The sequence below is a fragment of the Rana temporaria genome, chromosome 10, assembly GCF_905171775.1.
Source record: "Rana temporaria chromosome 10, aRanTem1.1, whole genome shotgun sequence".
NCBI classification, from domain to species: Eukaryota; Metazoa; Chordata; class Amphibia; order Anura; family Ranidae; genus Rana; species Rana temporaria.
The window spans coordinates 10,248,627-10,261,135 of record NC_053498.1 but is presented as its reverse complement, the minus strand read 5'-3'; positions in this window follow the sequence as shown (position 1 = coordinate 10,261,135).

The following is a 12,509-nucleotide window of genomic DNA, read 5'->3' as shown; positions in this document are numbered from 1 at the left end:
GGGGTCCCATAATCTCCTATTGCCTGGGTGCCCCATATATTTCCTATTGCTCGGGTGCCCCATAATCTCCTATTGCCCCGGGGGCCCCATATATCTCCTATTGCCCTGGGGGTCCCATAATCTCCTATTGCCCAGGGGGCCCCATAATCTCCTATTGCCTGCGTGCCCCATATATCTCCTATTGCCCGGGTGCCCCATAATCTCCTATTGCCCCGGGGGCCCCATATAATCTCCTATTGCCCGGGTGCCCCATGAGTTGTCAGTCCGCCCCTGGGGACAACCCAAAATGTGAGACTTTCGATGAGAACAGTAACAAAACAAATAGAGAGGGTGAAAGCAACCTTAGGCCCCTTTCACACAATCGGGTTCACCTGTCTGTTTTCAGGCTGACCAAATCGGACCCTTCATTCACCTCTATAGAGCGACAGATGTAAACAGACTTGTGTCCGTTTACACCCGCCTACCTCCAAACTGAACCACTTAACCGCTTGCCGACTGCCTCACGTAGATATACATCGGCAGAATGGCATGGGCAGGCAAAGCAACGTATATGTACATTGCTTTAAACCTGTCCCCTAGCGCGTGTCCGATGTGTCCCGCCCCCTAGCGCACGCACGTGTCCGATGTGTCCCGCCCCCTAGCGCGCGCACGTGTCCGATGTGTCCCGCGTTCGGGTCACAGAACGGCAGAACGGGGGGATGCCTTTGTAAACAAGGCATATCTCCCTGTTCTGCCCGGTGACACAGCACCGATCGTCTGCTTCCTCTCATCGGGAGCAGTGATCAGTGCCGTGTCACAGTAAGCCACGCCCCCCAACAGTTAGAATCACTCCCTAGGACACGCTTAACCCCTTCCCGGCCCCCCAGTGGTTAACCCCTTCACTGCCAGTCACATTTATATAGTAATCACTGCATTTTTATAGCACTGATCGCTGTATAAATGCGAATGGCCCCAAAATAGCGTCAAAAATGTCCGATGTGTCCGCCATAATGTCGCAGTCGCGATAAAAATCGCTGATCGCCGCCACTAGTAAAAAAAAATGATTAATAAAAATGACTTTTGCGCAAACCAATCAAAAAACGCTTATTGCGATTTTTTTTTCCAAAATATGTAGAAGAATACGTATCGGCCTAAACTGAGGAAAAATTTGCTTTTTTTGAAGAAAAAAAAAGGGGGATATTTATTATCGCAAAAAGTACAAAATATTGTTTTATTTTTTTCAAAATTGTCGCTCTATTTTTGCTTATAGCGCAAAAAAAAAAAACCGCAGAGGTGATCAAATACCGCCCCAGGCGGGGCTTCTAGTAATTTGGGGGGCCCTAAGCGGCTTGCATAGTGAGCCTATAGGTGGATCGGCCCTGATGATATTCTTTTCACTGATGTCTGGAAAGAAGACAACCATTCCTCAGGATAGGTGCAGTGATCGATATTTCTACTTGTTTCAGTCTGAGGGCCAGATTCTGAAAGGACTTACGACGGCGCAGTGCCATGTACACCATCGTAAGACCTAATCCGACCCGTCGTATCTATGCGCCTGATTCTTGGAATCAGTTACGCATAGATATCTATTAGATCCGACAGGTGCTAGTCTCTTACGCCGTCGGATCTTAACTACATTTTTTTTTTTGACCGCTAGGTGGCGCTTCCGTCGCATTCCGCGTCGAGTATGCAAATTAGCTAGATACGCGAATTCCCGAACGTACGCGCGGCCGAAGCAGTAAAGTTACAGCGTTTACGTTAGGCTTTTCCCGGCGTATACTTGCCCCTGCTATATGAGGCATAAGTGCGGCGTAGCAATGTTAAGTATGGCCGTCGTTCCCGCGTTGAAATTTGAAAAAGTTACGTCGTTTGCGTAAGTCGTCCGTGAATGGGGCTGGACGTCATTTACGTTCACGTCGAAACCAATGACGTCCTTGCGGCGTACTTTGGAGCAATGCACACTGGGAAATTCCACGGACGGCGAATGCGCCGTTCCGCAAAAACGTCAATCACGTCGGGTCACAGTAGTTTTACATAAAACACGCCCCCCTCGTCAAAATTTGAATTAGGCGGGCTTACGCCGGCCGGTTTACGCTACGCCGCCGCAACTTACAGAGCAAGTGCTTTGAGAATTCAGCACTTGCTCGTGTAAGTTGCGGAGGCGTATTAACGTAAATCAGATACGTTACGCCTGCACAATTTTACGCAGCTGTACAAGAATCTGGCCCTGAGTCTCCTCTGGAAAAATCTTACTTAACTTTCTGCGGGAACTGGACCTGTGAACTTGATGACCATTTCTGCCATGGCGCGTGACTAAGAAAAATTTGCTTAACATAAATAGAGTAACATGGGTTTGTTGTCTTAGAAATCCGTGTGTTAGCACAGACTTGGCGATCAATGGCTTTGCTGATAGACAAAGACAAACTTACACCATGGTTTAACAATAAAGACCTGTCACCAACAGCTGCTTCTTTCTGAGCACACATCGAGGGCACCTACAAATATATATATTTTAGCGAAAGTAGCATTAACCACAATACGTATATATACGTTGCGGTCTGCAAGTGGTTTACCGGGATAATGGCTGAAGGTATCAGCCATAATCCCGTTACCGTTTTTTTCAGCAGGCCCGCTGGCTTTATCAGGAGATGGTTCCCTCGAGAAACAAGTATAAGAGTCCAGGGCTTACTACGCCTGCACCAATGGCGCGTTGCCGCAAGAGAAAGTCCATGCCAACTGAGCATGCGCCAACCCGCACCTGCGCAGAAGACCTGATAGAAAAAGACAGGAAAATGCCCAGGAGGCACACAGGAAGTGACCTCAACCTGATGGAAAAAGGCAGGAAAAATACCCAGGAGGCGCACAGGAAGTGACCTCAACCCAATGGAAAAAGCCAGGAAAATGCTCAGGAGGCGCACAGGAAGTGACCTCAACCTGATGGAAAAAAGGCGGGAAAATGCTCAGGAAGCCCACAGGAAGTGACCTCAACCAGGTGGAAAAAAGATGGGAAAATGCTCAGGAGGCGCACATGAAGTGACCTCAACCTGATGGAAAAAAGGCAGGAAAATGCTCAGGAGGCGCACAGGAAGTGACCTCAACCTGACGGAAAAAAGGCAGGAAAATGCTCAGGAAGCCCACAGGAAGTGACCTCAACCTGATGGAAAAAAGGCAGGAAAATGCTCAGGAGGCGCACAGGAAGTGACTTCAACCTGATGGAAAAAGGCAGGAAAAATACCCAGGAGGCGCACAGGAAGTGACCTCAACCCAATGGAAAAAGGCAGGAAAATGCTCAGGAGGCGCACAGGAAGTGACCTCAACCTGATGGAAAAAAGGCGGGAAAATGCTCAGGAAGCCCACAGGAAGTGACCTCAACCAGATGGAAAAAAGACGGGAAAATGCTCAGGAGGCACACAGGAAGGGACTTCAACCTGATGGAAAAAGGCAGGAAAAATACCCAGGAGGCACACAGGAAGTGACCTCAACCCAATGGAAAAAGGCGGGAAAATGCTCAGGAAGCCCACAGGAAGTGACCTCAACCAGATGGAAAAAAGACGGGAAAATGCTCAGGAGGCGCACAGGAAGTGACCTCAACCTGATGGAAAAAAGGCAGGAAAATGCTCAGGAAGCCCACAGGAAGTGACCTCAACCAGATGGAAAAAAGATGGGAAAATGATCAGGAGGCGCACAGGAAGTGACCTCAACCTGATGGAAAAAAGGCGGGAAAATGCTCAGGAAGCCCACAGGAAGTGACCTCAACCAGATGGGAAAATGCTCAGGAGGTGCACAGGAAGTGACCTCAACCTGATGGAAAAAAGGCAGGAAATGCTCAGGAGGCACACAGGAAGTGACCTCAAACTTCCCTATATAAGCCCAGCCCAGACACTGACACATTTCTGGTTTATCCTCAGTCCTCCCTTGTTCCTGTGCTAGTGTGTGATCTGTCTGAACTTGTTGTGACCTGGAAACCTATTTGACTACTCTTGATTGCTGCTTGCCATTGACCCCGGATTTGTACCTTGACCATTCTACTTCTTTGCCCCTTTTGTAGTCAACTGCCAGATTGGTGCTGACCCTGGCTTGGATCTCGACCATTCTTCTTCCGATTAACCCTTCTGTACTTTGTTGCCAGAGCGGACTTGACCTCGGCTCGGATCTCGGACTAAGGTCCGAAGCTCTGTGACTGCGCCTGCGGGACCCGCGAGTGTGACCCGGTCCAAAGCTCTGTGACGGCGCCTGCGGGACCCAGGGACCCGATCGTCGCGGGTGTCCCGCGATTCGGTCACAGGAGCTGAAGGACGGGGAGAGGTGAGTGTAAACCAGGGATCTTCAAACTACGGCCCTCCAGTAGTTCAGGAACTACAATTCCCATCATGCCTAGTCATGTCTGTGAATGTCGGAGGTTTACAATGCCTCATAGGATGTGTAGTTCTGCAACAGCTGGAGGGCCGTAGTTTGAGGATCCCTGGTGTAAACAAACCTTCTCCGTTCTTCTCTGTGGTAATGTCAGTGATCGTCTGTTTCCTGATATAGGGAACGACGATCACTGACGTCACACGTCCAGCCCCACCCCCCTACAGTTAGAAACACATATGAGGTCACACTTAACCCCTTAGCGCCCCCTCCTGGTTAACCCCTTCACTGCCATTGTCATTTTCACAGTAATCAGTGCATTTTTTTAGCACTTTTTGCTGTGAAAAGGACAATGGTCCCAAAAATGTGTCAAAAGTGTCCGATGTGTCCGCCATAATGTCACAGTCAAGTAAAAAATCGCTGATCGCCGCCATTAGTAGTAAAAAAAAAAAATATTAATAATAATGCCATAAAACTATTCCCTATATTGTAAACGCTATAAACTTTGCGCAAACCAACCTATTTAAACAAAAATAGGAAGAAGAATACGTATTGGCCTAAACTGAGGAAAAAATTATTTTTTTTATATCTTTTTTGGGGATATTTATTATAGCAAATAGTAAACAATATTGCATTTTTTTCTAAATTGTCGCTCTATTTTTGTTTATAGCGCAAAAAACAAAAAACGCAGAGGTGATCAAATACCACCAAAAGAAAGCTCTGTTTGTGGGAAAAAAAGGATGCCAATTTTGTTTGGGAGCCACGTCGCAGGACCGCACAATTGTCAGTTAAAGCGACGCAGTGCCGAATCGCAAAAAGGGGCAAGATCCTTAACCTGCATATTGGTCCGGGTCTTAAGTGGTGTTTCCTATATCAGGAAACAGACGATCACTGACATTACCACAGAGAAGAACGGGGAAAGGTTTGTTTACACTCACCTCTCCCCGTCCTTCAGCTCCTGTGACCGGATCGCGGGACACCCGCGGCGATCGGGTCCGCGGGTGCCGCGGGCGCAGTCACAGAGCTTCGGACCGGGTCGCACTCCCGTCCCTCTTAAAGGGGATGTATATATACACGCCCAGCCGTGCCATTCTGCCGACATATATCGTTGTGCGGCGGTCCTTAAGTGGTTAAAGAAGAATTGTATAAAAAAACAAGATTGATTAAACCCACAAGTGCTTTTTTTTACCACTACTATTCCTTTATATTGGCTTTTGGATTTGGATACAAATGCAGCAATTTAGAATTTGGATGAAAAGTTTAGCCCTGGAAAACACTTTTTGATAGATAAAAAGTGCATTTTATATACAACTATATAGATCAGACCAAAATGAGGGACATATGAGGAGGAATAAGGGACAGAGGGACATTGTTTCAAATCAGGGACAGTCCCTCGAAATCAGTGACAGTTGGGAGCTATGCAACCAGGAAGGTGAAAGGTGCTATTGATTATTTATAGTGTGCACCCTGATCTGATTCCAAATGGGCACCCTGCATCTGGAAGAAATGAGAGCAGAATGGACACGGTCACACAAATGTTGTCGGAAATTCCGATCGCCAAGAACGCGGTGACGCACAACACTACGACGAGCCGAGAAAAAATAAGTTCAATGATTCCGAGCATGCGTCAAATTGTGACAGGTCCTCTTTATGGGGGGATCAGCTGAATTTTTTATTTTTTTTTTGATCTTTCGCTTTTAAATTTCTTTATTATTTTCTTCCAGCCTGGACCAGTAGTGCCATCATGACATCGCTCCGGTCCTCCAAGGCCAGAGTCGTTAACTTTTTGATCACCTATGGAAGCAGCCGGCCGCACGCTGGCTCTCTGTCACCTTGGCCACGTACCTGAGGTTAGACTGTAGTAGCGGGGAGGCCTCCCTTGCACCCCGGGTCCTTGAAGCCTCTGGAGATAGAGACATTGGGCCGGATTCAGATAGGTTAGCAGATCTTTAGATCCACGTAACCTATCTGATTTACGATCCGCCACCGCAAGTTTTTGAGACGAGTGCTTAATTCAGAAAGCACTTTCCCCAAAACTTGCGGCGGCGTATCGTAAATCCCCCGGCGGAATTCAAATTCCGCGGCTAGGGGGAGTGTAGTATTTAAATCAGGCGCGTCCCCGCGCAGATTTAACTGCGCATGCGCCGTCCGCGAATTTTCCCGGCATGCATTGCTCCCAATGACGTTGCTAGGACGTCATTAGTTTCGGCGTGAGCGTAATTTGCGTCCGCCCGTATTCTGAATCGACTTGCGCAAACAACGTAAAAATTCAAAACTCGGCGCGGGAACGACGGCCATACTTAACATAGGATACACCTCACATAGCAGGGGTAAGTATACGCCGGAAAAAGCCGAACGCAAGCGACGTAAAAAAAAAGCGACGGGCGGGCGTTCGTTTCTGAATCGGCGTAAATGCTCATTAGCATATTCGACGCGTAAAAGACACGGAAGCGCCACCTAGCAGCCGGCCTGGAATTGCAGCCTAAGATCCGACGGTGTAAGTCACTTACACCTGTCGGATCTTAGGCATATCTATGCGTAACTGATTCTATGAATCAGTCGCATAGATACGACCGGCCGACCGACCGTCGTATCTCCTATCTGAATCTGGGCCAGAGACTTGATGGACACCGAGTGGCACGGGTGCCAGGGGTGGAGAGCACCATGCAAGCCTTAGTTCGAGATCCGAGCCAAGGTCAATTCCGCTCTGGCAACGAAGTACAGAAGGGTAAATCGGAAGAAGAATGGTCGAGATCCAAGCCGGGGTCAGCACCAATCTGGCAGTTCGAATCCCGGAGCCTTGGATGACCGAACCGTTGCGATCTGCAATCTGATTCAATAGCAGCAGAGGAGCGTCGGGAAAGTGGAACCGAACGAGCAAGGGTCTCGTTACAGAAACCAATCAGCTTCCAGGTTTTATTGTCAAAGCTTAATTGAACAAGCTGAAGTTAGAAGCTGATTGGCTACCATGCACAGCGGCACCAGATTTTTCACTCTCCAGTTTTAGTGAATCTCCCCCATAGAGTCTTTCAAAGAAATCTTCATCCTCGTGGGCCATTCATGTTTCACGCAACACGTTATATAAAGCACAATATTCTGTCACCTCATCTCTTTATCCGTCTCTAAAAGCTACGTGGCGATGAGGTGGCTTCCACTAACACCCTGGAAAACTTGTTTCAATTGCGCAATACAGTACGTTCCTATTTATTCTATGGCATCTGTGGTGATCTGCAAATTGAGCATGACGAGCAGGTGTTTTGTAAAAATACATCATTCATATTGGTGTAGAATGACTTTTCCCTGCATTGTCACCGGGGCCTCGCCTTACAAATCCTCCTTGGCATATGTTCACCTTGAGCTAGTAAGCAAAGCAAATATTACATTTCATTGACGGACACCAATGAGGATATAATTCCTTCTAACGTTTGATAATGCTTAACAAATATCTATATACGATGGGTTATAGAAGAGCAAAATCATTTTAGCAAACTTTTCCCCTTTCAGCAAAATCAATTGGAGTCAACCACATACCTCCCAACTTTTTGAGATGGGAATGAGGGACACCTTGTAGCAAATGCATGCAGGCATAGGACACACCCCTTACCACGCCCCCTTAACCACTTAAGACCCGGACCAATATGCAGGTTAAGGACCTTGCCCCTTTTTGCGATTCGGCACTGCGTCGCTTTAACTGACAAATGCGCGGTCGTGCGACGTGGCTCCCAAACAAAATTGGCGTCCTTCTTTTTCCTACAAATAGAGCTTTCTTTTGGTGGTATTTGATCACCTCTGCGTTTTTTGTTTTTTGCGCTATAAACAAAAATAGAGCAACAGTTTTGAAAAAAATGCAATATTTGCTTTGCCTACTACAGGCATGTCCAAAGTCCCGCCCGCAGGCCAAATGCGGCCCACGTTCCAGTTTAGTACGGCCCTCCTGGTGATTTGGAGATTTTTTTTAATATATATTGTAACAGGATGACCCGTGACACCCAGAGACTTTGTGAGGATGGGGGATACTCCTGTGTCAGCGTCACTGATAACTCTTGGGTCTGAGTCCACCCTGTGCCCTTTGGGCATGGGGTGGCAAGTGAATCATAATTCATGTATTACATGAGATGGGACATTAATAATAGTTTATATTGCGGGATTTTGAGATACTGCAAGATGTTGGTTAATTGTGACCCAACCAGTCAATAGTGACTCATTCTATGATTAGCCCTGACTAGTGACATGCTAATTGAGTCAGGACCTGGAAGACATTTCATTGTCCTTGTGTAAAGGTGTTAATTGCATAGATTCCTAAGATATTCCATTAACCATTGTGTAAGGCTGTAGAGGTGTTAATCCAGGTCTGCTCCCAGACCTCTAATTATGTATGCTAAATACTGTTTATGTGTGGAATGTACTTGTCGGAGACAGAGCGTCTGTGGCCTCGTACACACGGCCTAGGAACTCGACGTGCCAAACACATCGAGTTCCTCGTCAAGTTCAGCCCTGAAGCCGCCGAGGAGCTCGGCGGGCCGAGTTCTCCCATAGAACAATGAGAAAATAGAGAACATGTTCTCTATTTTCTCGACGAGTTCCTCGGCGGCTCCATCGGGCCGAAAGTGTACACACGACAGAGTTTCTCGGCAGAATCCGGCTCTGACCGAGTTTCTTGACGAATTCTGCCGAGAAACTCTGTCGTGTGTACGAGGCCTATCTGGGGATGTGGATTGGAAAGAGATCATTGTGTGCGATGGTGTTTTGTTTGTTATGCTGTTAATGAAGGAATGTGCAGTGATTTACTCATGATAATTATACCCCGGCGCCGACATGTTTAGTAATTAGCCTTAGTGTGTGATTAGGGGGGTGGAGATTTCATTGTCCCTTTTGAATACTGTCACATGATTGTAACTGCATAAAAAGCTGAGAAGAAACCATTAAATTAGTCATTACATTTGGAACAAGTACAGAGCTGCGTGTCTCGTCTTGATTCTGGGAAAATGGGATGCCTGCTGATTTGTCTGTGTGTCAGATGAGCTGTTATGGATGGGATGGAAGGTCGTAAACGGTGTTGACCGTTACATATATATATATATATATATATATATATATATATATATATATATATCCTTGGAGGGGACAGGGAGGGGGGCGGGACGAGCTCCTTCAGATTACATAAAGGAGAATCTCCTGTTTACTTGGCGGCATCTCTAATAGGAAGTCTCGTCTCCTGGGCTGCCATTGGACGACTGTTCTGTCGATTATAGGAGGCGGGACTTCGTATTAAAGAGGCCGCTGAGTAAACAGGAGATTCTCCTGTATGTAATCTGTTGGCGCTCATCCTGCCCCCCTCCCGGTCCCCTCCGAGGCTGCAGATGGGCATCGATCAGGCTGCACTGATGGCAATGGTAAGGCTGCATTCATGGCAATGGTGGGTCTGCATTCATGGCAATTGTGAGGCTGCATTCAGGGCAACGGTGAGGGTGCATTAATGGCAATGGTGATGCTGCAGATGGACACTGATTAGGCTGCATTAATGGGCACTGACCCTTATTTTGCTTCACAGTTCTTTATTTAAAAAAAAAAAAATCCTGAAACTTCCATCTTAAAGTTAAGGTGTGTGTTATACGCCGATAAATACGGTATATACAAATTACCCGCTCAAGATCATCTCTTCACCACACACAGCCACAAAGGCAAGAGAATTCTTGTTGGGCAGTGCATTAGTGCTTAGACCGAATTTTAATGGTTCAAAGAATGTCAGGCAAAATAGTCGGCCCTCATGCATATTCACTTCATCAAATCTGGCCCTCTTTGAAAAAAGTTTGGACGCCTCTGGCCTACTAGCTCAAGGTGAACATTAGCCAAGGAGGATTTGTAAGTAGAGATGTCCCGAACTATTCGCCGGCGGATAGTTCCCGGCGAACATAGCTTGTTTGTGTTCGCCGCGGCGGGCGAACATATGCAATGTTCAGGTCCGCCCCCTATTCGTCATCATTGAGCAAACTTTGACCCTGTACCTCACAGTCAGCAGACACATTTCAGTCAATCAGCAGCATACCCTCCCTCCCAGACCCTCCCACCTCCTGGACAGCATCCATTTTAGATTCATTCGGAAGCTGCAGTCTTAGTGAGAGGAGGAACAGTGTAGCTGCTGCTGATTTAATAGGGAAATCGATAGCTAGGCCAGTGTATTCAGAGTCCACTCCAGTCCTGAAAGACTCATCTGATCTCTGCTGTAAGGACAGCGTCCTGACAGCACCCCAAAAAGCCCTTTTTAGGGCTAGTATATCAGTCTGCTTTTTTTTTTTTTTTACCTCTGTAATCTAATTGCAGTTGCCTGCCAGCGTGTGTGTGTCAGGCTCACAGCGTATACTGTGCCCATTTGCCCAGTGCCACCACTGATATATCTGGTGTCACGGTAGATTACATTTAAAAAAAAAAATTTTTTTTGACTGCAATAGAATAGCAGTCATTTGCTTGCCAGCGTGTGTTTCAGGCCTACAGTGTATACTGTGCCCACTTGCCCAGTGCCACCACTCATATATCTGGTGTCACAGTAGATTACATTAAAAAAAATTAAAAAAATTTGACTGCAATAGAATAGCAGTCATTTGCTTGCCAGCGTGTGTGTCAGGCCTACAGTGTATACTGTGCCCACTTGCCCAGTGCCACCACTCATATATCTGGTGTCACAGTAGATTACATTAAAAAAAATTAAAAAAATTTGACTGCAATAGAATAGCAGTCATTTGCTTGCCAGCGTGTGTGTCAGGCCTACAGTGTATACTGTGGCCACTTGCCCAGTGCCACCACTCATATATCTGGTGTCACAGTAGATTACATAAAAAAAAAAAAAAAAACTATTTTGACTGCAATAGAATAGCAGTCAGTTGCCTGCCAGCGTGTGTGTCAGGCCTACAGTGTCTACTCTGCCAACTTCTGCCAGTGCACAGTGCCATCATATCTGGTGTAACAGTGGTTTGAACAGCGTTTACATATGTGGGTGGGACTTACGTGTGTGTTCGCTTCTAAACGCGAGCTACCATGGATAGGGGCGTTTAAATTTTTTTTTTTTATTATTTTAGTTTTTATTTTACTCAATTTCTTTTATTTTTACACTTTTTTTTGTCATTTTTTGCCCAGTGCCACTACTCATATATCTGGTGTCATAGTAGATTACATTTAAAAAAAACAAAAAACTATTTTGACTGCAATAGAATAGCAGTCAGTTGCCTGCCAGCGTGTGTGCCAGGCCTACAGTGTCTACTCTGCCAACTTCTGCCAGTGCACAGTGCCACTCATATCTGGTGTCACAGTAGCTTGCGCGCATAGTTAAACGTTAAACGGGGAGTTTGGTCTGTCAGGGTTTGGTCTGTCACTGTGAAGCGGGCGTAACCCTTACACTACCTGATCGATACACCATCATACCATGACAGCACCCCAAAAAGCCCTTTTTAGGGCTACTATATCAGTCTGCTTTTTTTCCCCTCTGTAATCTAATTGCAGTTGCCTGCCAGCGTGTGTGTGTCAGGCTCACAGCGTATACTGTGCCCACTTGCCCAGTGCCACCACTCATATATCTGGTGTCACAGTAGATTACATTTAAAAAAAAAAAAACAATTTTGACTGCAATAGAATAGCATTTATTTGTTTGCCAGCGTGTGTGTGTCAGGCTCACAGCCTATACTGTGCCCACTTGCCCAGTGCCACCACTCATATATCTGGTGTCACAGTAGATTACATTTAAAAAAAAATATATATTTTGACTGCAATAGAATAGCAGTCAGTTGCCTGCCAGCGTGTGTGTCAGGCCTACAGTGTCTACTCTGCCAACTTCTGCCAGTGCACAGTGCCACTCATATCTGGTGTCACAGTAGCTTGCACGCATTGTTAAACGTTAAACGGGGAGTTTGGTCTGTCAGAGTTTGGTCTGTCACTGTGAAGCGGGCGTAACCCTAAGGCCCCGTACACACGACCGAACATGTCTGCTGAAACTGGTCCGCAGACCAGTTTCAGCGGACATGTTCGGTCGTCTGTACGTCCGACCGGACAATTTTTCGGCGGATCGGACAGGTTTCCAGCGGACAAATGTTTCTTGGCATGCTAAGAAACATGTCCGCTGGAAGCCTGTCCGTCGGACATGTTCGGTCGTCTGTACAGACTCACCGTACATGTCCGCTCGGCCGAAAGCC